Source organism: Calonectris borealis, chromosome 5 (genome assembly GCF_964195595.1).
Source record: "Calonectris borealis chromosome 5, bCalBor7.hap1.2, whole genome shotgun sequence".
NCBI lineage: Eukaryota > Metazoa > Chordata > Aves > Procellariiformes > Procellariidae > Calonectris > Calonectris borealis.
The window spans coordinates 19,964,167-19,988,300 of NC_134316.1; the positions used below are offsets into that span (position 1 = coordinate 19,964,167).

Sequence of the window (24,134 nt, forward strand, 5' to 3'; positions counted from 1 at the left end):
AGTGCTTTTATTACCCTGAATCAGCTTGGCTTTGCACTGATACTTAGCTGTTTGCGAAAGAATTATACCTGCTTCTGAGATAAATACATCTGACAGTGAACTCTTAACCCCTCTTTTGCAGGCCCCTTCTGGGTAGTAGCCATGGAGAACGAGATGCCTTCAGTTTTTCTGAATACAGAGTTAGACAAAATGGGGTGCAAAACTATGGTACATAATTTTCTATTGAGCAGAACGCTTCAGGAAAATTACAGTCATTATTGAATGTAATGAAACCTGACAAATTAGAGTTTCATAGGCCCTCCTTGAGATTAGCGTGATCCATTAAACATGCTCTCTGACTGCTAAATGGCATTGTCCCATTTCACCATAAGAACTTGAGAAATCCTGAGGTAACTCTGGCTAGCAGCTGATTGAAAGCAGCCAATCAAGAGCTCTTTAAAGTAAGAGGAGAAATTATCCTGATTAACATTATTTCCAAGAAGGTACTTTCTGAGTAGGCTGTAAATTGTGTTAGAAGCATTTGGGTATTGCAGGGAAGACCAAATTTGACACTGAAGTGGCCACAAAGTAATGTGCGAAGTGGAGTGATCAAGGGAAGAACATTTTGTTGATTGTGGTGGGAAAATTGAATTACTCTCAGTTGCATAGCTATTCAGAATATGTACGTTAAAGTGAATGATACTCAGTTTAAAAGAAGAGCAAGCAAATATCAAGAGCAGAAAAAGCCCCTTTCCCAATTCCTTCTTGCCTCATGATTTACATCTTAAGAATGTTTTCACAGGGAATAGTATAGCACGCTGGTCATGAATACCTCATCCATTATGCTAAGACATCCCAGTGATGCAAACTAAATCAATACAATAGTATTCCTTAAAATGATTGCTTTTTCCTTGACTGATTGTGCATTAAAAGCAACCTTTAAATGACGGCCATTAGCACTTGAGACCTGGTCACTGGCGCTGACTGAGCTGACACGAGATGAATTGCGAAGGATCTGTGTGATAGTTAGAGTTGGTACAATCCTTCTGAATTGCACAATGGAGTCAATGAGAGTGCGTGTAAGTCGCCAGCATGGGATAGAGGGTCTTTATCCTGTGGAAGAGGTCGGACATGGATACGCTCTAGTGCCTGGTCCTTCAGGGCACTAAGACCACCCTAGACAGTTTTTATAGACATAGGCATAAGCGAAGGAAAGAGTGCTGTGGCTGTAGGTGAGCATAGTAGCATTCCAGCAACAGATGAGCCTTGCCATCGCTAAACTGCAAGTAAACTGCAACAGATGAGCCTTGCCATCAGTAAAATCCAAATCCCACATCTAAAAACAGTAAATAGCATATGTGCACAGGAGCGATGCAACTGCAATTTAGTTTTGCTTGCTCTGTCTCTTGGTCCCACCCATCGCCCGACCCACGTCCCAGTTTGGGAGGTGCTGCACACTGCTAGGCATAGTCTGCAACGTCTTTCTGAAGCTTCCAGTGCAATGATGCATGACACTGAAATGCAATAAAAATTAAAATCTTGAATGATGGCAGGCATTAATAGATATTTCTGTAGTTCTGAGGCAAAGATTTAAATGAAATTCTAAATGTCAAATTAAAAGAGCCACATGACTACAGTTTAATGCTAGGAGCTGTCTAGTCTGGTAATGTCATCTCATTTCATGACATCCTCAATGACTAAAGCTGATCCAGAAGACTGATTTGTGGTATTTTTCCAAGATCACTTATTAAAAATGGCTCAGTTAGTGGTGCTTTGGGTGGTGTTTCAGCCAGAGCAATGGGCGCTGGTATAGTGGTAGAGGTGCCATCATGGCATATAAAGAAGAGTTGAAGCAAGAAGCATTGAAAAGTTGGAAAGGAAAACAAGCACTTGAAATACAAATAAGATTCCCATAATCTTAGCTCTGCCTAAAAGAAGGAGTCTGTCAGCATGGCTGACATGGTGCAGAGCAGAACATGATGAACACAATCTCAGAGAAGTTAAGTTTATTTCCCCCTAATCTAGCTATAAGCATTTGCGGTGCCCATCCCTGTAACATCTGAGCTATATTTGACATTGTTGTTTAGGGCTGGCAGCTCATGTCTGCTATCAAGAACAGATCTTTAAGGAAGATCTCTGTTGGCTATGATGTAGCTTATACATAAAAATATTTACGGTAGCTGCTTACATCTATCCTCTGTTGAAAGATAAAGCACTTGAGTGCACACTGAATGCCTGCTACCTTCTCATCTCCCTGACATTCATTATAAACTGAGAAGCCAAGTTTTTTAAAAGCTATTTAGATGTTTTGTGCTGTAAGTTTCTCTAATAGATATATTCCTATTGATTGCAATGAAGCACACAGAGTAGAACAGAACAGATCAATTGAAAAGTAAAGTTAAGACAGCAAGTACGCTTCTTTTCCACTTACCTTAATGGAAACAGTTACGGCTGGATCTATCCCAGGTGTAATGCTGCTGAAGTCAATGGAGTTGTACTAGCGATGAATTTGGCTCCTAGTGTTTTGTTTTGACCTTTTCAGAAGGTTGCTCTGCAGGAGCGAAACTATTAAACACAGCCAGCGATACCTTAAGTCGAAATATAGAAAAGGCAAAGCTAGAGTGCATAGCACCTTTTTCATTAAGGAAGAGGCCTGACTTTTATAGAGTGAGGGTGAAAGAATCGATTGCAGATAAGTGCTAAACTTAGTTTCAGGTTTCCCTGGTGAATAACAATCCGAAGTTGGCCTGAGACTTGGACATCTCTGCATTCACGCACAGCTGTCTGGAAGGGGCTGCATGGTCTTTCTGTACGTCTGTGCATCAGGACGGTTTTGAGTTGGATGTCAGTTCCTGCAGATACGCTATGCATCTGCTCACCAAAAATCCATGTAAACTGACTGAACATACTAATGGTTCAAGTGTCCCGAAATTGCCTGGCAGGGCTCCATGTGATTATCTTTATTAGCAGGTATTTTTGGATTTCAGTAGACAGCACAGATTCTTCACGCACTGCAATCGTCTCAGGACGGCAGGGAATAGCGCCATGACTTTAAGTATTTTCAACCTCAAACCGTTATGTTTTAGACCACTGGATGCGCTCATCCAGGCTAAGAGACGGCAGCGTGTTTTTGGGTGACTGACAGGCGGCAGTGCAACTGAGAAGTGGCCCTCAGTATTGGCCCCGTCTCCCTCCTGCTGCAATGGCCCTCTCTTCTCCACTGAAATTTCGGATGATCTCTGAAAGCAGAAACAATGAGCCTCGCACGACGGGGACAGAGGCTTTGCTAACAAAGAGGGAGACAGCCAGAAAAGCTCCGTTTCCTTCGCACGTAGCTGGATTTGGAAGGATGGCAGAAGTCCCGAGAGGTGTATCAGAGGTCACCCCTTGCCCGCCGCGGAGCTCAGGGCAGCAGGAGCGGCAGGAGGGGGCGGGCAGAGACGTGCCGCGCCGCCTGGGCCCGGGGGCGGTGCTGCCGCTGGGGTGGCTGGCTGCGTGCTCCTACACCTCTTCCCGTAGCTCTTCCCTCTCTCTTCGTCCACGCCCAGGCCTCCCCAGCCCTTTCCTTGCACGGGCCCCTCCCCTCTCCTGTCCTCCCCCACAAAGCGGCTCCCCGCCTCTGTTTAAGAACTCGTCGGCGCCCGCCTGCCGTTTGCAGACCGTCAGTCTGCTGGTGCCGGTGCTGCTCTCCTCAGCCCTAACGCGGGCCGTGGGCTTTTTGGCGGCCAGTGTCTGATCCCACCTTGCCTGGCTCAAACGGACCGGGGCCTCCCCTTCCCCTTAGCTACTTGTATAGTAAATACACTGATTTGCAACAACTCCTGGTTTTCCTGGTGGAAGAGGGAGGAGGAGGAGTAGGTCTAAAGGTTCCTCAAGTCACTCACACCTACTTACCACCCTGTACGTGTCGGTGAGGCGAGAGGATTTCAACACTGACAACTCAGAATACGAGATAAGACTCTTCATGTTAATGGAAACCTTTATTTAGAATATTGCTCATTGCTTTCCTTGCTAAATTTTGGGTTTTCTTTCAAAGTCAAATACAACCTCAAATCCTTCATTTGCCCTAATCCTTGCACCTTGTAATTCCTTCACTAAGTGAGGCTTGAGTCCCTGTCCCAGCAGAGGTTTCGGAGCAGGAGGCCATGGAGCAGTCTCCTGCAGCAAGGTCTTTCTTACTTTTGTAGAGTCTACTGCACTGTGTTTACTAGTTTCTTCTGAAGTGTTATCATAAATAATTAATGCTAAACTGTGCTTGTTAAATAAATGAGGAATGCACATGTTCAGATGCATTATCTATGCTTTAATTGCACTCATTTGTTGAGGCCCTTCTCCCATAAGGAGGCAGGAGCCTTCTGCCTGAAGGGAGGGCTGCGGGAGCTGCACGATTTGGGCTGAAGTACTGGGCCCTTGCTCGTTTGCCGAAAAATTTTTAACACACCTTTTTAGCATAGTGGTGAACGTCATCCATTGTGGTGAGATGATGTTCCTGAAGGCAGGTGCCTTCCTTCTGCTATGGGCTTTAAAAATGTGGAGAAACTATTTCATGGGGTGAAACCTTTACAGAGGGAGTTTCTTACATCCAGGCTGCCATACAGCATGTACAGGACAACCAGGTGAAGCCCCACGTCTCTCGCGTTTACAGCCACGCTGGTTCGTGCCGAGTGCTTCGCAGTGCATGCTGCCCGCGCCTGCCCCCGGTAGCTTCCCCGGGGCTCCCCGACGCGTTCCCTGTGCCGCTTCCTGCACGTGGGTCTCCGGTTGTTTTAATTTCTCCGACAATCTTTTCATGTGCTTTTAGTCCTTCTGTGCTTACATAGCACATACGTGCCAATGCACATGCTGCGTACGACCTAGGCAGGCCCCAGTAAGCTGCCGCTGCGTGGCTGTAGGCACACGGGGCCCCTCGGGGTTCACTGGTCAGCACGCTGTAGCACCCCTTTCAGAAAGCGATCCAGCTTCATCTTAAAACTGGTTTTAAAACTAATTGCTGCATGGAGTCTCACAGCCATCCTGATTAGTGATTTAATACTTCTGGACTCAGTAACTCTATCTTCATTAGGAAGATCTGTTTTTATAATAATTGTCTCTAAAGAGGACCTGGGGGATGATTAAGAGATGGCATTCATTATCAGTAAAAATACCATGAAGAAATTTCCTAGACAAATGTTGATGTCCTGGATGATGTTAATTTTTTTCCACAAGGAAACAGAATTTTATTTAAAAAGCGTAATTACCTTAACAATTATCTTGAAAGCTAAATTGGATGTTAAGGCTTAGTCTGTGATTTAAGACTTGGTCAGTGATTTCTAGGTGGTTGACACCTGCAGAGCTTAGCAGCTGGGAAAGGCTAAGGCTGGTTGTTTGGGGAAAAAAAAACCAGACAAAAATCAACAGAAAAAAGGGTGAGGAGGAAGAGAAGTAGTAGTGTCATTGGTAAGGAAAGGCTTTGGTAGGATCCGACATTGAGGAAGCAGGCTAAGTTGGAGAGAAGTGAGCTCAGGCAGCAGAAACCGACTTTGGAGCTTGAAGGCTGAATGCTGGGAGAATATGGCAGATGGGGAACAAAGGATTTTTGTTTTTTGGTTGGTTTTTTTTTTAATTAGGAGTGTTACAAGAGAGGCTAGTAGCTAGAAGATCTGCTAGAAGACCACATGGTGGCTCAGTAACTAGCAAGAGGACTCGGTGGTGGCAGGAGTGAGGCTGGTAGGTGGAGGTGCGGTAAGGCTGCCCTGGCTTAGGAAGAGATGGGCAGAGCAAGACGATGAGCAAAAGGAACCGGTGGTTGCTGAATTTCTGGAGGTTTTCTAACTTTACAGAAACCAGATTCGGTGCAAATCAAAAGCAAGAACAATACACTGATACAAGGCAGCTGTAAGATCAGAGTCAGATGTCTGTCTCTACTGTCACTAAAGGAACACAGGTGTCCCTAGATACTTCTCACAGCATCTAAAATGGTTTTTACTGACAGACTTTTGTCTTTATAGAGGACGTGGTTATAGAGCAAGAGGGAATGAATAGATTTGGTTATTTTCTACACCTCAACTTTGCTTTCTTGATGTTTATTTTGGTTATTGTAGCTTCTGAGGCTTTTTTAATTTGTGTTTATTTCTTAAACAGAATGCCTGTGAATGGTCCAGAATCTCATGTCCGAAGCTGCAGAAAATGATATTTTAGTGAAAAGGAGTGGGAAAGTGAATTTTCTCTGAGGAGATAAGTTTTTGAATGATATTGTTTGTATCTGCATCTAGAAGAAAGGAAATGAGTATTTCTTATGGCAGCTGAGAGATGGTCATGAGGAAAAGGAAGCCATTATTAATTAATCATCAATTATTATTTTAATATTTATGTAGCACTGTGTGACTGGTGCCCCACAGGGAAAAAGGATCATCTCTCTGCTTGAGGAGCCTACGTTCTAAATTTAACTGTGGTGAGGGCTGCTAGTGGCAGATGATGTGTTTTCATCATTCCCCACTGCCTCAGCTTTTTAGTTGAATCCCATTTTAATTCCCCATCCCCAACAGAGGGGAGCCTGCACTAAGCAGGAATGGCAAGATCAGAGTCTCAATGAGCACAATCAATGCAGTAAACAGAGAGGCAGGATTAGAGGTCTGATCTCAGAGTTATATCTTGCAATCCTTACCCAGAATTGCAATAATGTAAATAAAACCTTTCCAAGAATAAAGAGTGCAGGATTTGGTGCCAATTTGGAAAGACCTGCGCCCTCAGACAGGCGTCCAAGTAAAGTGTTTTTTTTTTCCGAAGTCTTTAAATTGACACGCTTAACTGTGAGACCTGGCCTGCATGGGACTGGCGGCAGCAATACTGGGATGTTTCTCTGATGGATGTTTGCCCTGACCTTACCTCTTGCTGAAGTCCCGTTCCTATTTCTGTGCTTTGAAGCAATTGTTTCTAGATTTGCTGTGCCTGTACCTGATACTATGCTCAGCTGGCAGCAGTCAGCAGGGTAATGAACTCTGATAGATGTATTCTGATAAACCCCATATATTTAGTTCCTAGTAATTAGCTGATACATCACAAGGGTTGTATTGTAAGGAGGTAGTTCCACGAAGTGTCAAACTGAACTCTTTGATTCGAAGAATACGTATACGTGGCAGCCCACTTGAAGTGGAGTGCATTTGAAAGGGCAACTGAAAATACGTAATACCGAGAGAAACCAACATTTCTGTAAAGAACCTATCATTGTCAAAGTGTGGTGTAGTGGCTAGAACAGAAAATGGGAATTAAATGGTCTAGAGTCTATTTTTGGCTCCAGCATATCTGTACTGGTCAAATTAATTGGAGCTAAACACAGAAATCTCTCCTTATATAGGATTTTTGATCCACTTTCAGAACTCTGTAACGGGGATGTGCTATTTTGTTTTTCTAGAGGATGATCTAAAAGCATGGAAGGAAGTTGCTATATTTTGTATTAATGTATGCAAGATTTTTCCATAAGCATCTGAGTTAGCATCAGACATATGACTTCTGTGCTGGGAGGGGCGAATCTGTGGAAATCTGTAGCTATTGCCAGATGCCAGTCTTGATCAGAAATCTGTTGGCTTCACTGAAATTTTGCATAGATATTTTCCCCTGTCAAGTGACCTATTTAAATAGAAGAAATACTGTAGTCTTACAGAAGTTTCTGGGCAGAGAATCCCTCTTCTGCAGTGTAGAAGCCCAGGACAAAAAGACAAGTTTTCATTCATTAGTACATTTTCCTTTATTTAAATAAAAATTAATATTTTGAATGTGGCTTTTGCTTATTAAAAAAGATTCTTTAAAAAAATAAACAAAACCAGTCGTTGTCTCCAGAGGCATGCCTGTGTAGTGCCCTGTAAAGGCACCCTAGTGCTGTCCGGAGGTATCCCAGGGAACTCCAGAGGAGCTCCCTTGAAGAAGTTCAGCCACCTGGACCGTGAGTTTATCTTTGAGCTACCTTGGGGACATTGCTTACAGGACATGCCGTAGTTTGGCTGTCCCTACACCATACGGTGCAGGGGGTAGCAGATACATCCTTAGAGATTACCACACGAGAGGACGTTGTGATTCCCCTTTGTTTCAGCTAGCTTCCAAATCTAGATGATTGCTCACACATGCTCCCAAGAGTGGAGGCTTGCTAATAGTTACAGGGAAGAGACAATCTAAGCATACAGGAAATGTACTCTGCAGAGACATGGTTTGGCAGTGGTTTCATCCTCTGGACTGGCTCGGGCCTCCATTGCGCTGAGGGGGCTGTCTGAGTCTGCGCAGAGCTGGGCATGTCCCTTTTGGGGATCAGTACCTCCTAGGAGTAGAAGCTAAGCCAATACCTGCAATGTACAGTCCTGAAATAACGTACAGAAGAAACTGTATAACAGGGTGTGTTACCATCTCGCCCATCTGAGTTAGAAATTAAAAGTAGAGTTATCAGAGGAGAGGAGACACCAGTTCGGTTGTCTGCGTTGCCGTCTCCACTGGCCACAGAGCAGGACGGGCGCAGGACTAAAAGCAGCTACGCCAGTTTGGCCGTACTGGTTTGTGTAATGGCTGAGGGCCAAATATACTCAGGATCATGCTCATTTCTGTGCAGGACATGGCCCCTAGGCAAGACAAGCACCTTGTAAGATGAATATCCCACTATGACTGCCCTCCTCTCCCACAGCACGCTGTGTCGGTGGGGAGAGACAGGCAAACCTTTAGGCAGGGCTTTAAGGTGACACTTTTGAGAGTACCTGAAGGCTTTAGCAATACTAACTTCACTGAAAGTCAATTAAAAGTCAGTGAGACTTGGGCTCTTAAATCTTCCCAGTGCTTTTCTTACAAGTTACCATCAGTACTTGAAAATCTAATCTATTGCCTCCATTGCACCATCCATCTGAGAATCTCTAATCAAAGCTGTAAATATCTATAAATCTGTAATACCTTATGAATTCTCTATATTGACTTGAGTTTTGGGATGTTTACTGTATGAGTATATTGATTTAGGTTAATAGGAAAAATAACCCAGTCAGTAATAAAAGCTGATGATAAATCACTTTTCCAGGAGCGTGGTTTGAGCGGGTGACAGGCAGTGCGAGGACGGAAGGATCCTGCAGGCAAAGGCCAGCAGGTTGGGGTGAGCGGCTTGTGTGGCCAGTCTTTCCCTCCCTCCATGGCGAGGGAAGGTCCAAGGGAGACTTGCTTAGGGGAGAGCAGGGTCTCCTCAGGGGCCTGTGAATGACTCAGCCGTAGCCACGTTGCTGTCGAGTGACACAAGATATATGTGCCCACTCGTCTTTGTCTGGCTGTTAAGTAACAGCTTCGCTTTGTGGGGACTGTTGTTATCGCTGTCACAAGCCTCTGACGGAAGTCCAGCGGAGTCCTCGCAGTTTGTTAGATAAACGGGGTTCATGCTCAGGATGCTGCTTCTCAGGGCTGCCTCTCGCGGTGGGAGCAGCTGCAGGATTGCGCCCTGGGAAGGAGGGAAGTGTGATGCCTCACACCCGAGGAAGGTGCAATCAGAACAGCAGAGGTATCTAACTGCAGCACACTTCACCTATATCCCGTGCTCATGGAGGAAAACACCCGTAGGTTATCCCATCCCGCAGCTGGTATGGATCTGTACCATTTTGCCTGAAGCCATTCTGTAGACTGCAGGGAAAAATACCAGTGATCTGCAGGAAAAGCCAGGCTGCCTGATGTGGATGTAACGTTAGGCTTAGCCACAAGACCGAGAACGGTAGAATTTGTAACAGGGGTATGTTTTTTCTGGTCAAGCTCCTTGGGATATTAACTCACATTGTTCTAACTCAGTCTCTTGTCCTTGTGGTTTATAAAGCAAAAGAGCTTTTTTTCCCTGTTAATTTCCTGAAGTGCAGTGTATTGCTTTCTTGTTTTAAATAAAGCTCCTGCGCTATTTTTGAGTAACATAATGAGTGAAAAATGACTTTATCCATCCTGGTGGCAGGACAGCGATTTGTTACGCCGCCAGCTGGAGGACCTGGATCAAAAACAAATTTGGGTTCCCAGGATCCACGCCAGAAGAGCTGAGACATATTTTTGAGGTGATGTACTTGGACTCTAGGGGGAGATTGTTGACTGAACTGAGCTGCTTTCAAAAACATCCTGCCAGCTGAGCCGCCAAACACTGCTGGTCTTTGCCTCAAAATGGACAGGTCCCCTGCCCCGCGCTGCGCGCGGCGGTTAGGAAGTGCTCCCAGGAGCTGAGGGCGCAGGAGAAGAATTCACGATACTTTGAGCGGAAATTAAGTTCCTGCATGTATGTTCACCCTTATTTACCAGTTGTTGTTATTATTACATTGATCCAAGCACAAGGCGGTCATGTATAATGATGAGTGCAGGTTGTTAGAGGCGGGGTTGCCCTTTTCACATGGGGCAGAGCTGAAACTTGAGTACAAGATGATGCAAGGCCATCGCTTCCCATATCGCCACTCTGGACTCCACCTAGCCCTAGGCCACTCTTGAAAGCACTCTCCTTCTGTCCTTTCCCCATAGCCCTTCCCACCACGCTCCACGGTCCTTCCTTATCTCCCAGACCATTTCCACCTTGGCCATGCTCCTGCTGTCTTAGGCAGGTGCCAGGTGTAAGCCAGAGGCTGCGACTTGCACTGGAGCACCCCTGAGAACTTTGGTAACACTGAAGCTGCAGCTTCTTTAAAGGACTGAATCTGCATAGGGCCTGATCCGTTACAGCTTGTGTCTGCATCTTCCAGCTGCTGTTCCCTCATGGATATCGTCAGCTGGAATGATCTGCTTCCACATTTTGTATGGACATATTAAGTGCTTGGAAAAGCTCCAGGTACTTCAAGTGAGACTATAAAGGAAAACTACAGAGTGAGACTACAAGGGAAAGCATGTTGTTAGTTCCATTTTATTGAAAAAGAACACCCTTTTCTCCTATCTGGGTAAACACAATATTGACAATTACGACTGTATGATTAGGTGGTCATTGATAGGTATGTTTATGTATTAATTTATTGATTATGTATACCCTGTAGTTACTTCAAAGAATGAAATACAGAATTAAGTGTATCAGTAGCACTATCTGAGCAGTAGAAAGGCACTATAAAATCAAGAGAAGTTTGCATAGACGAGTCACGTGTCCTAGATATACAATAATTATCGTAACACAAGAAATAGGGGTTTCAAGTAAAGCTATCAAGTAGCAGGTTTAAAGCAAAGGAAGAACTTTTTCACACAGTCAATAGTTAAAACATGGAACTCCTTGCTACAGGCTGTTGATGCTGAAGCTTACATGAACCTTTTTTAGACAAGTTGATAGAAGAAAAAGTATCTTTGGCTTATAGCATAACAGCATCTAATTGCATCTTTAGCTGAAGCTTTTAAGCAGCAGGTCTCTGTAATCACGGAAGAATGCTGTAGGGCATCACTGTGCATTTGCCGTGCTCTTCCTTAGGACGTAGTTGGAACCAGGACATGGGCAAGAGGAGCTTTGGTCTGACTGTCTTCTTCAACTCTTACAGTAAAGGCTAAATGGAGTTATGTGAAGGGGTATAAAAGGAGAAATAAAGGTAGAGGGTTGGATGCTGATTTACTTAGCACTGGCGTAGATCCAAGGGTGCAATCAAATAGTGCACGAGAGCCACAGTGCACTGGAGTACCTGAGAGCAGCTTTCGCCCACCTCCCTAAGTACTCTGCAGGCACCAGTATTGCACTTCCCACTCAATAAGGCAAGCACAGGCATAAATTTCCATCTGGCCACTTTCAAGATCTTATTCCATCTGCCTGACCTATGAAAGAAGAAACCCTACTCAAGCAGAACCTGTTAACTTCAGAAGGGACCCCCTCTGGGTACTTGACAAGTAAAATCCCAGTCTTGAAGAGACTTGAGCACATACTTGCCATGGCGTGCATGCACACACACACCTCCCTGCACACGCGTGCTTGCTCACTCATGGAGATCAGCTGCTTGACAGGGGCTGTTCTGCAAGTCCAGAGGGGTTTGTAGACGCCAACTCAGAGTGTACGTGTGTGTTAGAAGAGCCATCAAAAAAATCCAGTAAAATACACTGTCGTTCTCCAAATCCAGTGGTGCACACCCAAGTGGCCAAATTTGCCTTATAGTTGAATATATGAGTTTTTCGCTTGCGAACATCTGAATTTGCTGTTTTCTGGTAAGAAATATCTATACTTCTTTGCAATGATATGACCAAAGCACAGAGGAGCCCAACCTTCCTGACAGACGGGCACACGCTGGCGTCTTCAGAGCCATGAGATTACGTGGTTTGGAGAGCCGAGGGGGAGGAGGAGTTGCAGGAGCAGTTTTCCAGTAGAGGTAGGAGCTGTGCATGGCTTTGGATTGGGCTGCGTTTGCCCTGGTACCCAGCGTGACCCAGCTGCCTTCACCTCAGCGACATCAGCTGGCCCCAGAGTGGCGGTGAGGATTACCCTGCTGGCTGTGCGCCCTACCCATGGCGTGGGAGTCTCGCGTGAATTTGCTGAGACCAGTGTCTCAAGACCCCCAGGTGACCTCTCAGGCCAAAGCCATCCATGGCACCCTCAACCAGATTAGCGGCATTGACCAGTCAAGAGATTCACTATCAGTGGCAGCTAAGGGTTGGCGTTATCGCAGGCAGCTAAACGCTGTACCGTCAGTTTGTTTGCTCGTCCTCCCCCAGAGTTGGCATTCCTCTGATTTTGCAGCCAACTGTAGGTTGTTTTTATTTGGACCAAATCATGCCTTGGGGCAAAACTGACATCACTGCTGGGCCTCATTAGGGAAATGAGGAGCAGGGTGTGGGGAGCCAGCTGCAGGAAGCGCCTCCGTTTTGTTTCCCACCACTGAACTGGGAGGTGAACTCCGCTCACCAGACAGGTTAGTGGGGTCCGGCATGTGACGGGGTTTCAAAGCAGCCCTTTGCCAACACCCTTCAGCTACGAGAGGCTCAGGAATCTCGTCAGGTGGAGAGCTTTTGATACGTTAAGACTTGCATGCTATGTGGTGTAGGTTGCTGTCTTGTGTTTGTCGGGGGATTTGTGTTTTTTTTAATCATCATTTTAAAGAGCAGTACTAACAGGGCAACAGGGTTTCTGTGCGTCTCTGGTAAATTCAGAATCGTGGATGTAAATAAACGAAGACTAATCACATGATTGTCGATAGGTGGTAAAGTCCTTTTCTTCAAGTAGTGCAGAAGTTCTTTCTCTGCTTAGTTACAGTGGTTCCAGCTTGGAAGAAAGAGAGTGATAAGTGAAAATGCAATCATTATTTCATTCGCAAACCTCCTTTGCTAGCCCCTTTTTTTCCTTGTGTTTAAATATCACTATGATGTTGCCTTATGTCTCCCACACTTTACCTTGTTTTATACCTTACACAGTGACTGGACTTCAGCTATGTAATTCCTGGCTTTCCCTTTTATCTAGTTGTTTCCGACCTTTGGAGTTGGGTTGTGTAACCAGAGGTGCAAGTAACGTTTTTCCACTGAATATCAGACACGTCATATAAGACAGTGTCTTTAATGTCACTTTGTAGTTGCTAGTTCAACATCCAATGAGCTACTAAAGTTAACTTGTGAGCAATTTATCTTCCAAAGAAAAGTACTGTTTGAAGAGAGCCAGTGCCTGTTCCAGCCACCCCAGCAGCAAACACCATGGCTCGTGCCGCTAACATTGAACTATAACCTGTCTCTTATTTCACGTTAAACAGGATAACAAAAGTATTCTTAGAAATGGGCTGTTTCTAAACATATCAGAAGCTTGTTTGGTCCAGCACCTAAAAAAATGAAAGTGTGTTTTTTAAAAAGTCCTCTATTTTTGTTTTGGCACAAATCATAGATATTCACAGAAGTATCAATAAGCACAGACTCTGGAGATGGGCTGCTTCTCATTAAACATGCATGTGTCATTGTCTTCTTACTTCTTTAGACCTGGCCTTCATTTTGAGGTCAGACTTCAGTTTCTGAAGAATACAATTTAAAGCTATTTATAGCACTTTGTGATTACCTGCAACTACTAATGAAAAAGACTTGGCAACAGAGAAATAAATACGTAGCAGCTGCAGCTGCTTTAACTCTACTAGAGGTAGTAAAAAAGAAGGCCTAAACATCCAAGCAAATTTAACAAGTGGGCAGAAGCAAGCAAAGTGTCTGCAAAAAGTTTTACGGGCAGAAGCTGACAACACACGAGGCTTCCGATCCCTGTATTTAAAGTTTACTTTGCCGTTTGTCTTGAGTGGGGTCAGTGTTGTAGTGAATAATTTATAGGCAGCATGAATGAGCTCATTAGTCACCTTTTCAGAGCTTAAATGAGTTTTGCGGTTGTCATTACATGGGCCTTCTGTTCAACGGCACGGCAAAAGGACGGCTCGGCGGCTGGCTGGCTTGTGGCAGGACAGCCCGTCTCCTTCCAGCCTCAACTGGCCTTTGTCTTCTACTGAAACCCCCACTCTGCTGCCCAGTGCTGGTCCAGTAACCTGCAGGGGTTTCTCCAGTGATAGCTTTTTTTTTGGTTACCTGTGACATTTGGTTTGATATTGTGTTGTTTTCATGTTGTATTTCTTTTTTCCATTATGGAAAAAAATACTGAAGATTATGTGACAAGTGATGTGGAATAAGTAAAACCCTCTACCTGCACACAAGCAATAATAGTTACTTTTCTCCTCAAATGTGCTTCAAAATTTTGTTATAGCCATAGCATTTTTTTGTCCTTGAAATCCTTATGGAAGTGCTAAACTGTGCTGGAACTAGCTGAACCTTAGAAGGAGGCATAACTATCAATGTTTACAGGACTGCAGATTTAAAGAAAAAAAAATTCCCAAGATTATTTCCTAGTGCTTTGGCTGCCGAGGCCCACTCCATCCTTGAGGCATCCTTGTGAGAAACCTGTGCAATGAGACATTTGCCTGCAAAAAATCTGTGAGGTGTCAGATGCGCTGTACCTCCCAGATGATTGCAGCTGTTAGCTGAAGTTACCTGTTGCCAAAAAGATTGGAGTAGTGCCAAAAGACCCGGTATGAATTAATGTCCCAGTGGATAAGTCAGCCCATGATCATAATGAACTTTTGTCACCATGGAGAAGTCAAAAGCTACTCGCAGAGAAACCCACCTCCCAGGACATGAATGCAGCAGCCAGGGGGTGGTTCTTGGCCGTAGTTGGCAACAGCAGTTGCTGCTGGGATGGGGGTCATTTAGTTGTGCTTTTTTTCTGTGCCAGCTTTCCTTTTTCCTTCCCAAATCTTGCTTACCTGCTCTGCCTGGCAGCTGCTCTCTGGTTCAGCCATGGAGCCCGCCTAGCCTGTGGCTGCTGAGAGGAGCACAGGACAGAGCAGAAGCTTTCTGCAGGTGCTACTGACACTTTTTAGTCTTTCCACTGCAATTTTTCATCACTTTCTGTTCCTTGCTCCCTGATGCGTTTGGTAGGCTAGTATGTACTACTAAAAACACACCAAGGATAGAAGTCTGCTCCATCATTTTATGACACTTTCCTTGTTTCCCAAAACCTGCATTCTCTCGGCATCCCTTCACAGACACAACTGTAGGTCAGCCGTGCTTGTGCTTCATCACTGCATCACCTCGTACAGGCTGTCATTGCTGCAGTCTGGGAATCTGGACCTGCATCTCACAGGATTTCCTCCGGGAACAGCGTTCAAGAAATGTACAGGAAGAGTAGTGCCGAGTGGTGAGTAGAGGAAAGCACCCTGGAATATCCTGTGCTACAAAGAGCTGGAAATCAAGCTGGGACTCAGTACAGTTGTGGCTAGGAAATCCACCTGGTGCAAGCAAATGGTCAGAGGACAATAATCACCTACTAGCTTACAGCACTAGTGATGGCAAATTGTGTTTAGTGTCAGTTCCCGAGATCCTCAGTTGATGAGATGTCAACACAAACTTCACTACCTATGAGGTTCTGTTGCAACTTAATTTTGCGTGCATAGATACACAAATAAAGGACAAACTCCTGAAGTCTTTGATGAAATGAACAGCTTGTATTCAGGAAAGCTGAGGCAGGACTCGAGATGTTGTTCAGAAAGAATTTTGTCTAGTTTTAGAAATTAAATTCGGCAATACAGTTTTGGAACTTTATAAAAAGAACTTGGCTCTCTATTACAATTTTCCCCAAAACTTGTGATCTTTACTTCTGTGCAGTGTAGGCTGCTGCTTTTCCTCCACCTTGCTTTTAAGAACAAAAATACAGTTGATTTCTGGTTCTGCTGATTACTTGTAAGTTTGACTTCAGCTGCCGAATGGTGAATACTAATATTGAGATAACTCCAGGCCGCATTTTGTGGCATTACACCTGTACAACAGATAGCAGAGTCCATGCACCAAACCCCAGAAAACAGTTCTTTCTTTTTTCAGCCTCTGCAAACACTGCAATGGTACCAGAAATACTGGCTTGTATTGCAATTAATGTACCAGCTGTGTTAGGTTAGGTGTGATTTCAGACCAATATGGCCATTATAACAGAAGACTCCAGTAAAGATATGTTTATCCAGCAACATTTTTCTTCCACTGGCTGGGCTACTAAAATCAGCTGCGCTGGCAGAAGCTTTCCTTTACCAGTGTAAGCTAGGTTTGTGCTTGGGGTGCTTAGTATGTTGGTGTAATTACACTGGGAAAGCATCTCTCATATGGACCTATTTTAATAAATGTATGTAGGACAAACTAGCATGCATGATACTCTCCTCCCACTGCACTCATGTACAGAAACACACTTGCTGGTAGCTTGTCAGCTGTATATAATTTTAGCGCTAAGTATACTCATTTTCTTAGAAGCTGCAAGCAAGTGTTACTACAATAACATCGTAAATGTGCATACATTATTTTATAAAGGAACTGTTTCATAAAACCTCTGGATTTTATTGTAAGAAATTCATTATATTTTAGCCTGTGGAACAGAAATGCTGTAGATACATTGGTTTGCTTGCACTTCTGACAAAGCTGCATATCGGTGCTCCTTTTCTTACTGATTCAGTTCTGTTTCTGTTGGGTTTCGCCAGCTGGGACAAATGAGAACTTGAAGAACAATTAAATGAAAGGTCGGGAAAATGCTTTGTAAACCTGATTCTGTAGTCTCAAGTGAGTAAGCAAAAGATAGATTGCCTGTCAGTAAGCTGGAGTAAGCTGGGCCTTCATTGCGTGTGCAGCTTATATCTTTAACTAGTGCTTGGGGTGGGAGCAGAAAGGGGAGTGCATGCTTGTGAAAGACACGGGGCAGGAAGGCAGAGTACGGCTGCGCTCGGAGCAGCTGCGAGGTAAGAGCTGCTCTTTTTCACGGGAGCGAGGCACTGTTCGTCAGCTGGTTAGTTGTGCTACCTCTGTACGAGGCTGAGACTCTGGCTGTTCAGGTAGGAATTCAGACATGGCTGTTTCTCTGCCCCAAAAGTCGGCATAGCGCAAACAACAAAACCAGGCTGGTCTGGCGTGGTTAAAAATAAAGAAGTGTTGATACTGCAGGTTCTGTATGAGGGACTGGAGAAGAACGATGGGAACAGGAGTTGTGAAAGAGGAAACGAGCAAACACATATTGTGTTCACGATTTAGTTTTTAATAGTGCCCGAAGGTGTTCAACGTGCTTCTGCTCTGTACAAGATTAAATCCATTGCCTCAGAGAAAACAGAAGTTTAGAAATGGCAAGACTGGTGGGGGACACCAGTCATTCTGCATGGGGAAGAATGGGAACAAAACGAGATGGCCAATGTACAGTGTTAGAGCCTGAGATGTGTCCCACTGTGAGGGTCCGATCACCGATCACAAGAGGCAGCAGCCCTGTCCACTTCGGTCTTTGAAAGGTACCTTGCACATCAGGACCTTTTCAGAATTGGGAGGTTTTTGGGTACAGCTGCATGTCAAATATAAATCCTAATGAGCAAGCTTAGTGGGCAAATTTGCAGCAGACCTCAGGGAAGAAATTTGACTCTGATGTAGAGAGAATAAACATTGACAAGGATGCCAGTCAATGAGGACATTATAATTGGAGATCAGGTTAGGAATGGGGGCTTAAAGGTGAGGATAAGAAGTGCAGGTCTGTTGAATGGTGAGACTGGTGAGGTCAGAGGGCAGAAAGTAGAAATATTTAGCAAGGTTATGTGGCATGGTCATAATACTAGCAAAGGAAGATGTTCCCAGCAGAGATGGAGGTGGAGGGGGGAAGATGAGCTTTGGGGGGTTGGTAAAGAGCCTGTGACCCTTGCTGTGCTTGTTTTGCAATGAAGGCTTATGGGAGGTTATCAGGGATTCCAATCTAGAGGAGGATAAGAGATAAAGGAGTATAGGGAGATGCCTGGAAATCCTCATTAAATAAGATAATGCAACATCTGCAGTTGGTATTCTGAAATCTGAGTGGAAAGATTAGACTGTTGTATATTAGCCCACAAGGCTAAAGTGCAGCTCTCCACTGTTGGTACTTCTAATCGTCCTTCGGTACAGCAAATACTTTGGTCTTGATGTACAAACAGTTTTCATCTGTCAGTGTTGCAAATCTTTTGCTAAATGAGTTAGTATTATTCCTGTCTTAGAAATGGGGAAATCGACACCCTGACAAATTTGGTGGCTTGCCTAAGATTACAGTGAGTTACTTGATGGCCATACGTTGGATGTCTGATGCTGCTGTAGTCTCTAAGCCAGCCATTAATGATCTTTCAGTGGTGCCCTGTGAAACTCTATTCTCCTTTCTTAAGTAAGTTGTATTAAGTATTCCAGCAAAGAGTGAGAAGAAGCTGGGGGACGGTCTTCCCAAGCGGCTAGATATCAGTGTTGACCTCACTGCTGGTGTTTTACCGCTCTGCAAGTCAGCAGCTGCAGTTGCTGCTGAGCTCAGGGGTGAGTGGGAGCCAGCGAGAGGCTGCCCCGCACTGCTGCCCCTCGCGGGGTGCCTCAGCGGGGAGCCCCGTGCCACCCCTCCGACCCAGCGTGCAGTCTGTCCCCCTGCTCTCCTGGGCTTCTGCGTCACCCACTGCTGGCCCCTGTGCTCCATCACACTGGCTTTTCTGGCAAAAGTCTCGCAGTGGTCCTTCACTCTAATCCTTAGCGTGCACTCTGGGGAAATTCCTACCTGCTGCAGAAAAGATTAAAAACTCTGGAACTGATCTTATTCCACCAATATTGATGGGGAATTTTGCCACTAATTTTAAACAGAACTGAGCTGTGTACTTGAATAGGATGCATACACAATGTATTCAAGGTGTAATATTTTTTGCATACTACCCGGCATCTCATGAGGCTTCCCCCTTCTTACTTCAGAAATACTTCTCATTAGCTGAATTCTTCTTGGTATTCTGTTCCAAGACACTTGACTTTTACAAGTGATGATAAATGGGATAAATCTCCTTGGCTGCCGATAAAGAGACATGTTGATTCACTCAGAAAAACGTCTGAAGCATTTGGACTAAATTCAGGTGGGTGGAGTTATAACTTGGTAATTTAGTTTGGGTTTAAAACCAAACGGCCATGAGATAAGAACTGTGTAAACTAATGGTCTGCTGACTGTTGGAGTGTTAGGGCTGGTGGAGTCACGGGGCAGGGTGGGTTACCAGTGGGTAACACTGATACTCTGCTGCCCGATAGGTATTCTTCCCATTCTTCAATCCAGCTGCTGGCATGTCTTCTTGAAAATATGCAAGAATGTGAAATCGCAGTTCACTGGGTAGGGGAGGGAAAGCTATCGGCAAAAGGAGGTCTTAGCGAGTTATGACAGGAATTTCTAGTTCAAGAGACTCAATGAAATGCTTTTCAGCCCTGCACTTGGAGAATGAGGTAGTTGCCACTCTTGTCTAAAAATGTGAATTTCGCAAGTGTCAGATTAGAAGAGGTAACCCATGCCTTGGGAAATGACTAAGTACGGATGCAGACATGCAGTAGGATACAGTGGAGATCCTGGTTAAGCGGGATAATACTGACTGTGTGGGCCAGCACAGAATTCCTGCAAGGTCTTGAGACAGCTGTCCTAACTTTTCTAAATAAAATGGCTAAAATGCTTTTCGTTTTGGCTTAGGGATAATTTCCGTGGCCAGGGCTGCATTGGAAAGGATCTACCAATATACCTCGTATTAATGTTGTTTATATGTTTCTGCAGCAGACCTTTTCTATACTGAAAGGAAAACTTATTTTGAGGTATGCTAAATCTGCAAGCCTTGTTTACCCAGAGTGGAAAATCCTTGATTTTTGTGGATCAGCTATGAAGCAATTTCACGTACTTGTTTTGCGGGTAGACAGCCATACTTTAATTCTGTGCTGCATATCACTGAAGCTGCTTGAGATCAGGCATGTTGCATATGGTAGACTGTACGTTTAACTAGTGTTGTATAGACTGGGCAACTTCTTTTTTGTTTTTAAATCACGTTAGTTCCCTCCAATTAGCTTAACTGATGGTAAGGTTTTTTTGCTGAAGTAAATACTAGTTATGTCAAGGTATGGTAGCAGGGGAGAAAATGCACCATTCTTGCTAATTAAATTAGGCCTTATTTTAAAACAAATTTCCTTAGACTGAAGAAATAAACTGGTTTTTTTCCTCGGCAGTTGTTGCAGATTTCACTGCACAATGTGAAGACAGACCCTCAGCAGCGGCCATAGTTTCACGACACACCGAGTCAGCGGCAGAGACCCCTGGCATTATCCCCTGCTCGTTGCTGCCCGCAGGCGTGCCGCCCCTGCCCCGCACGCCGCTCTGTAGGACCTGGCTCCTGCACAAATTAGGAGGATGGATGTGTTTGAAACTGGCTGACAGACTCTCTTAACACCGGAGGCTCTGCTCCGCGTCGCGTGTGGTTGGTGGGCTTGCAGGTTTTGCCCTCCTCGGCAGGAATTGCTGGGAGACGTGCAGGAGGGAGCCCGGTGTTCTGGTGCCGAAGATGTCTCCCCGCTCCTCTTGCGGGGGGAGGGAGAAGCAAGGCTCCGGTGTGTTCATCTTTGGACTTCTGGTGCCCGGTGGTGCCTTTCGTGGCGACCGTGTAGTTCACTGCCGTTCAGCCGGGGTCGGTCTGGCGGGGCCTCCAGTCACCAGCGGCCGTCACCCACGGGTAGGGCAGAGACTCGCACAAGTGGGAGCGGCGCTGCCGCCGGCGAGGGCCGGCAGCGCTGTCAGTTCTCCCCACAGCGGGACTTCTCCCCGGCCGCTTCCCGCCGCCCTCCCGACCTCGAACACCCGCCCGCCCCAACCAAACGCCGCCGGCCCGGCGCGACCCCGACAGGCCCGCCCGCCCGGCCGCCTCGGAGACGACCCCGCGCCGCGCCGCAGGGCGGGGGCTGGCGGGCCGGGGCGGGCGCCCCCGCGGGAGCACACGTCGGAGCAGCCGGCGGCGGCGGGTGCCCCGTGCGGGTGGCGGCGGGCCGGGGTCCCCGCGGCCTGCCGTGAGGCGCGCCGCCCGCGCCGCCGCCCTCCCCCACCGCCGGCGGCCCTCCCTTCCGCGGCTTCTCCCGTCTCGGCTGGCCCAGCCCACGTTTTCCCTCTCTCCCCTCCCTCCCTGGTCATGTGTCGCCTTTTTTGTTTGCAGTGGAAACAATTTCTCGCTCTTCGGCTCGCACCGAGGCGGACCGCTGCCCGTCGGGAGCGCGGGGCGGGCGGGGGGCGGGCGGCGGCCGGGCCCCATGCTGGCGGAGGTGCCCCCTGCGCCGGGACCCCCGCGGCACCCTCGGGGCTCGGGCTGAGGCGGGGGGCGCGCCATGCCCGGCTCCGTCAGATGAAAGTTTGCGCCACAGCCATGAAGGGACCGCGGTGAAACCACCGCCCCCCCCGCCAGGTAAGTTGTTGTTGTTGTTCGCGGGGATTGCGCAAGGCGCTGGCGGGCCCGCCTGGGGGGCGGCGCGGTCCCGCCCGGCCCGGCCCGGCTCGCCCCAGCCCCGCGCCACAACTTGGCCAGGAGTTGGTGCGCGGCCGCGGCGTGCGCGCCGCCGTGTCCCCGCCGAGCCCGGCCGGCCACGCCGCGGGCCCGAGCCGCGGGGCCGCCTCCGGCCCGTGGTGGTCCCGCCGGGGGCTTCCGGGAGCTGCTGGGGCAAGGACTTTCGCACACGCACGCACGTCTGCGTAGCGAGGAGGCTTAAAGAGGCGCCGCTCGGTGCACAGGGGCGCGCGGCGGGCCGCGAGCGCGGGGCGGGCGCGGGGTGAAGTTGCCTTCCCGGCGCGGCGCGGCGCGGCGGGGCCAGCGAGGGCCGGTGACATCTGGCCGGCATTGGAGGTATGCGCGCCGCCGGCCGCCCTCGCCCGCCCAGCCGGAGCAGTCCCAGTCTCCTAGCAACGCCATTGATTGGCTGCGGCGGCGGCCAATGGGCGCCCGCCCCCCGCCTTCCCCCCCCCCCCGTGCGACAAGTACGGTGGGAGCGCTGCGCGGGGGGGCCGCCCCGGTGCGCCCCCCGGCGCTGCTCCCCCGCCCCCGCCGGGCGCGGGCGAGGCGGGCGGGCGAGCGCGGAGCCCTGCGCCCTGCTCGGGCGGGCGGCTCTGCAGATAGCTGGTGGAGCACCCGCCACTGGCAGCAGATTAAAAATGTTCGCCCAACCGCGGGCTCTCATGTGACCGGCGCTCCTTTGTCTGGCGGCGGGGCGCCGCCGCGGGCCTCGTTAACACCCCCCGCCACGCACCCCCGGGCGCAGCCACGGCTGGGCGCCGCCGCCGGGGGGGGGCGGCCCCGGGCACCCCTCCAGCCCGCGGCGGCCCCGCTGGGAGCCGCTCTCCGGCCGGGCCTCCCTGCAGAGCCCGGTGGCCGGCCTGAGGGGGCTCCGCGGAGCCCGCGGCCGCCCAGCCACCCCCGGCACCCGTGAGGACCGCTGCCTGGAGAGGGGAAGAAAGAAAAAAAAAAGGGGGGGATGGTATGATGCGGCCCTTTGGGAGGATACTGGCAAATAAGCAAATTAAACAGAAAGAGAGCAGCGTGTTGTCATAGCAACAGTGCAATTAAATTACTTTACTGTCAGCCATCATATAATTTTCCTGTTTAGAAGCTCCTGGGACGTAACTTCCATTTGGAGTCAAAGTTGAGTGTGCGGCGTACATAGGCGATGCCGGTGCCGCCGGACGCCGGCGGTACTCGTGTTTGCCTTCTGGCTGTGCTGGACACTGTTTTGAAAGCTAGGAAGTGGGACCTATGCAAGTTTGGCCTCCTGGTGTTTATATCTGTCTCGGTATTTTTTCCTCTTTCAGATACTTCTGTAAAACCACACATGTTCGCTGAGCTTGTTGGGTGATAGTGTGTATTAACGGGCTTCTGTGCATAAAAGTTCTGTATGTTTCTTTTTTAGTAATGGCTGCTTTGATGTAAAGAGTTTATAGAAAGACCTGAGGAACTTTCCTTTTTCATTTTTGCCCTTTTGTAACATAATAAAGTCCATAATTTCTCTTTCCCAGAATCGTTATCTTGCTCTTTTTTTCCTGTGGATAGGTGGTTTGTTCTGTTGTTACCTGTCATTTTTTTGCCCTTTGTTTACAGATCGACTGTGTAACTGCATGACTTCAGGGAGCTGCTGAGGATACGTTTTAGATACAGGGGATCACTTTGCTCTTGTTCAACATCTGTGCAGGAAGTTTCATCATTTTTAAATCCATTATTAACTCTTTCCAGTTTTTATTTCGCTGCTGTTCATGTCTCCAGGCCTAAATCCTGGCAGTTTTACTGTATGGAGAAGCTAAGGGAGCTTCTCTCCTGCTTCTGAAGTAGAGTTGTTGGGCTCCTGTCTGCTTCTCATGAGTTGGGCAGACACCCAACTTCACCCAGCTTCTGAAGGGCTCGAGTCCTCCCAAATATTACTGCTTACAGGTGTCCCCCCGGGGCCTGCTGGTGCAGTACCCTCAGCAGCTCGTCCCATCTGTCCCGCACTGTTGAGCATCACAGCAGTCTTTCTGACTCTGTTTTCTACCGTGTTTGAAATACATTTCAGCTTGTGTTAAAATCTTCTCTGTTTACATACATTTTTAAAGTGCTCTATTCCTCCGGCGCCTGTTTCCCCGTGTCTTGGCCCTGGTCCCAAAACTACTGTGCGTTGCTTTCCCTCCTCCTTTCTCCCACCCTTGCTGGTTTTGAGGTTCTGCTGTCATTTCTGAGTTTTGTTGCAACAGCGACTGTAGTCCGATTGGATGCTTGTCTGCCTCAGCCTTTAGCCAGAGTGACTTTAATCATGGTGCTGTTGTATTGTCCTGAAAAGTGAAACAGCTGAACTTAATCTGAAGCAACTGGCCTTAAGCCCCCCCCTTTTTTTTTTTTTAACTTTTTTTCGTTTACATGCTTATTAAA

At 47.4% G+C, this 24,134-nt stretch overlaps 1 protein-coding gene across 24 annotated transcripts in view; it reads left to right on the forward strand.

Moving 5' to 3' along the window:
• The window catches only part of FOXN3 (forkhead box N3), a 215,704-nt gene that overhangs the window by 51,235 nt on the left and 140,335 nt on the right, over positions 1-24,134 (forward strand). Inside the window, exon 1 of one of the 24 annotated variants that reach the window (XM_075151312.1) lies at positions 15,572-15,595. The exons of 20 other annotated variants lie outside the window; for them this stretch is intronic. The gene's annotated coding sequence lies outside the window, so the exon portion shown is untranslated. Of the gene's footprint in view, positions 1-15,571; positions 15,596-21,433; positions 21,654-24,134 lie in introns of those variants that run through there. 3 more of the 24 variants (XM_075151309.1, XM_075151321.1, XM_075151327.1) reach the window with 3 other exon arrangements.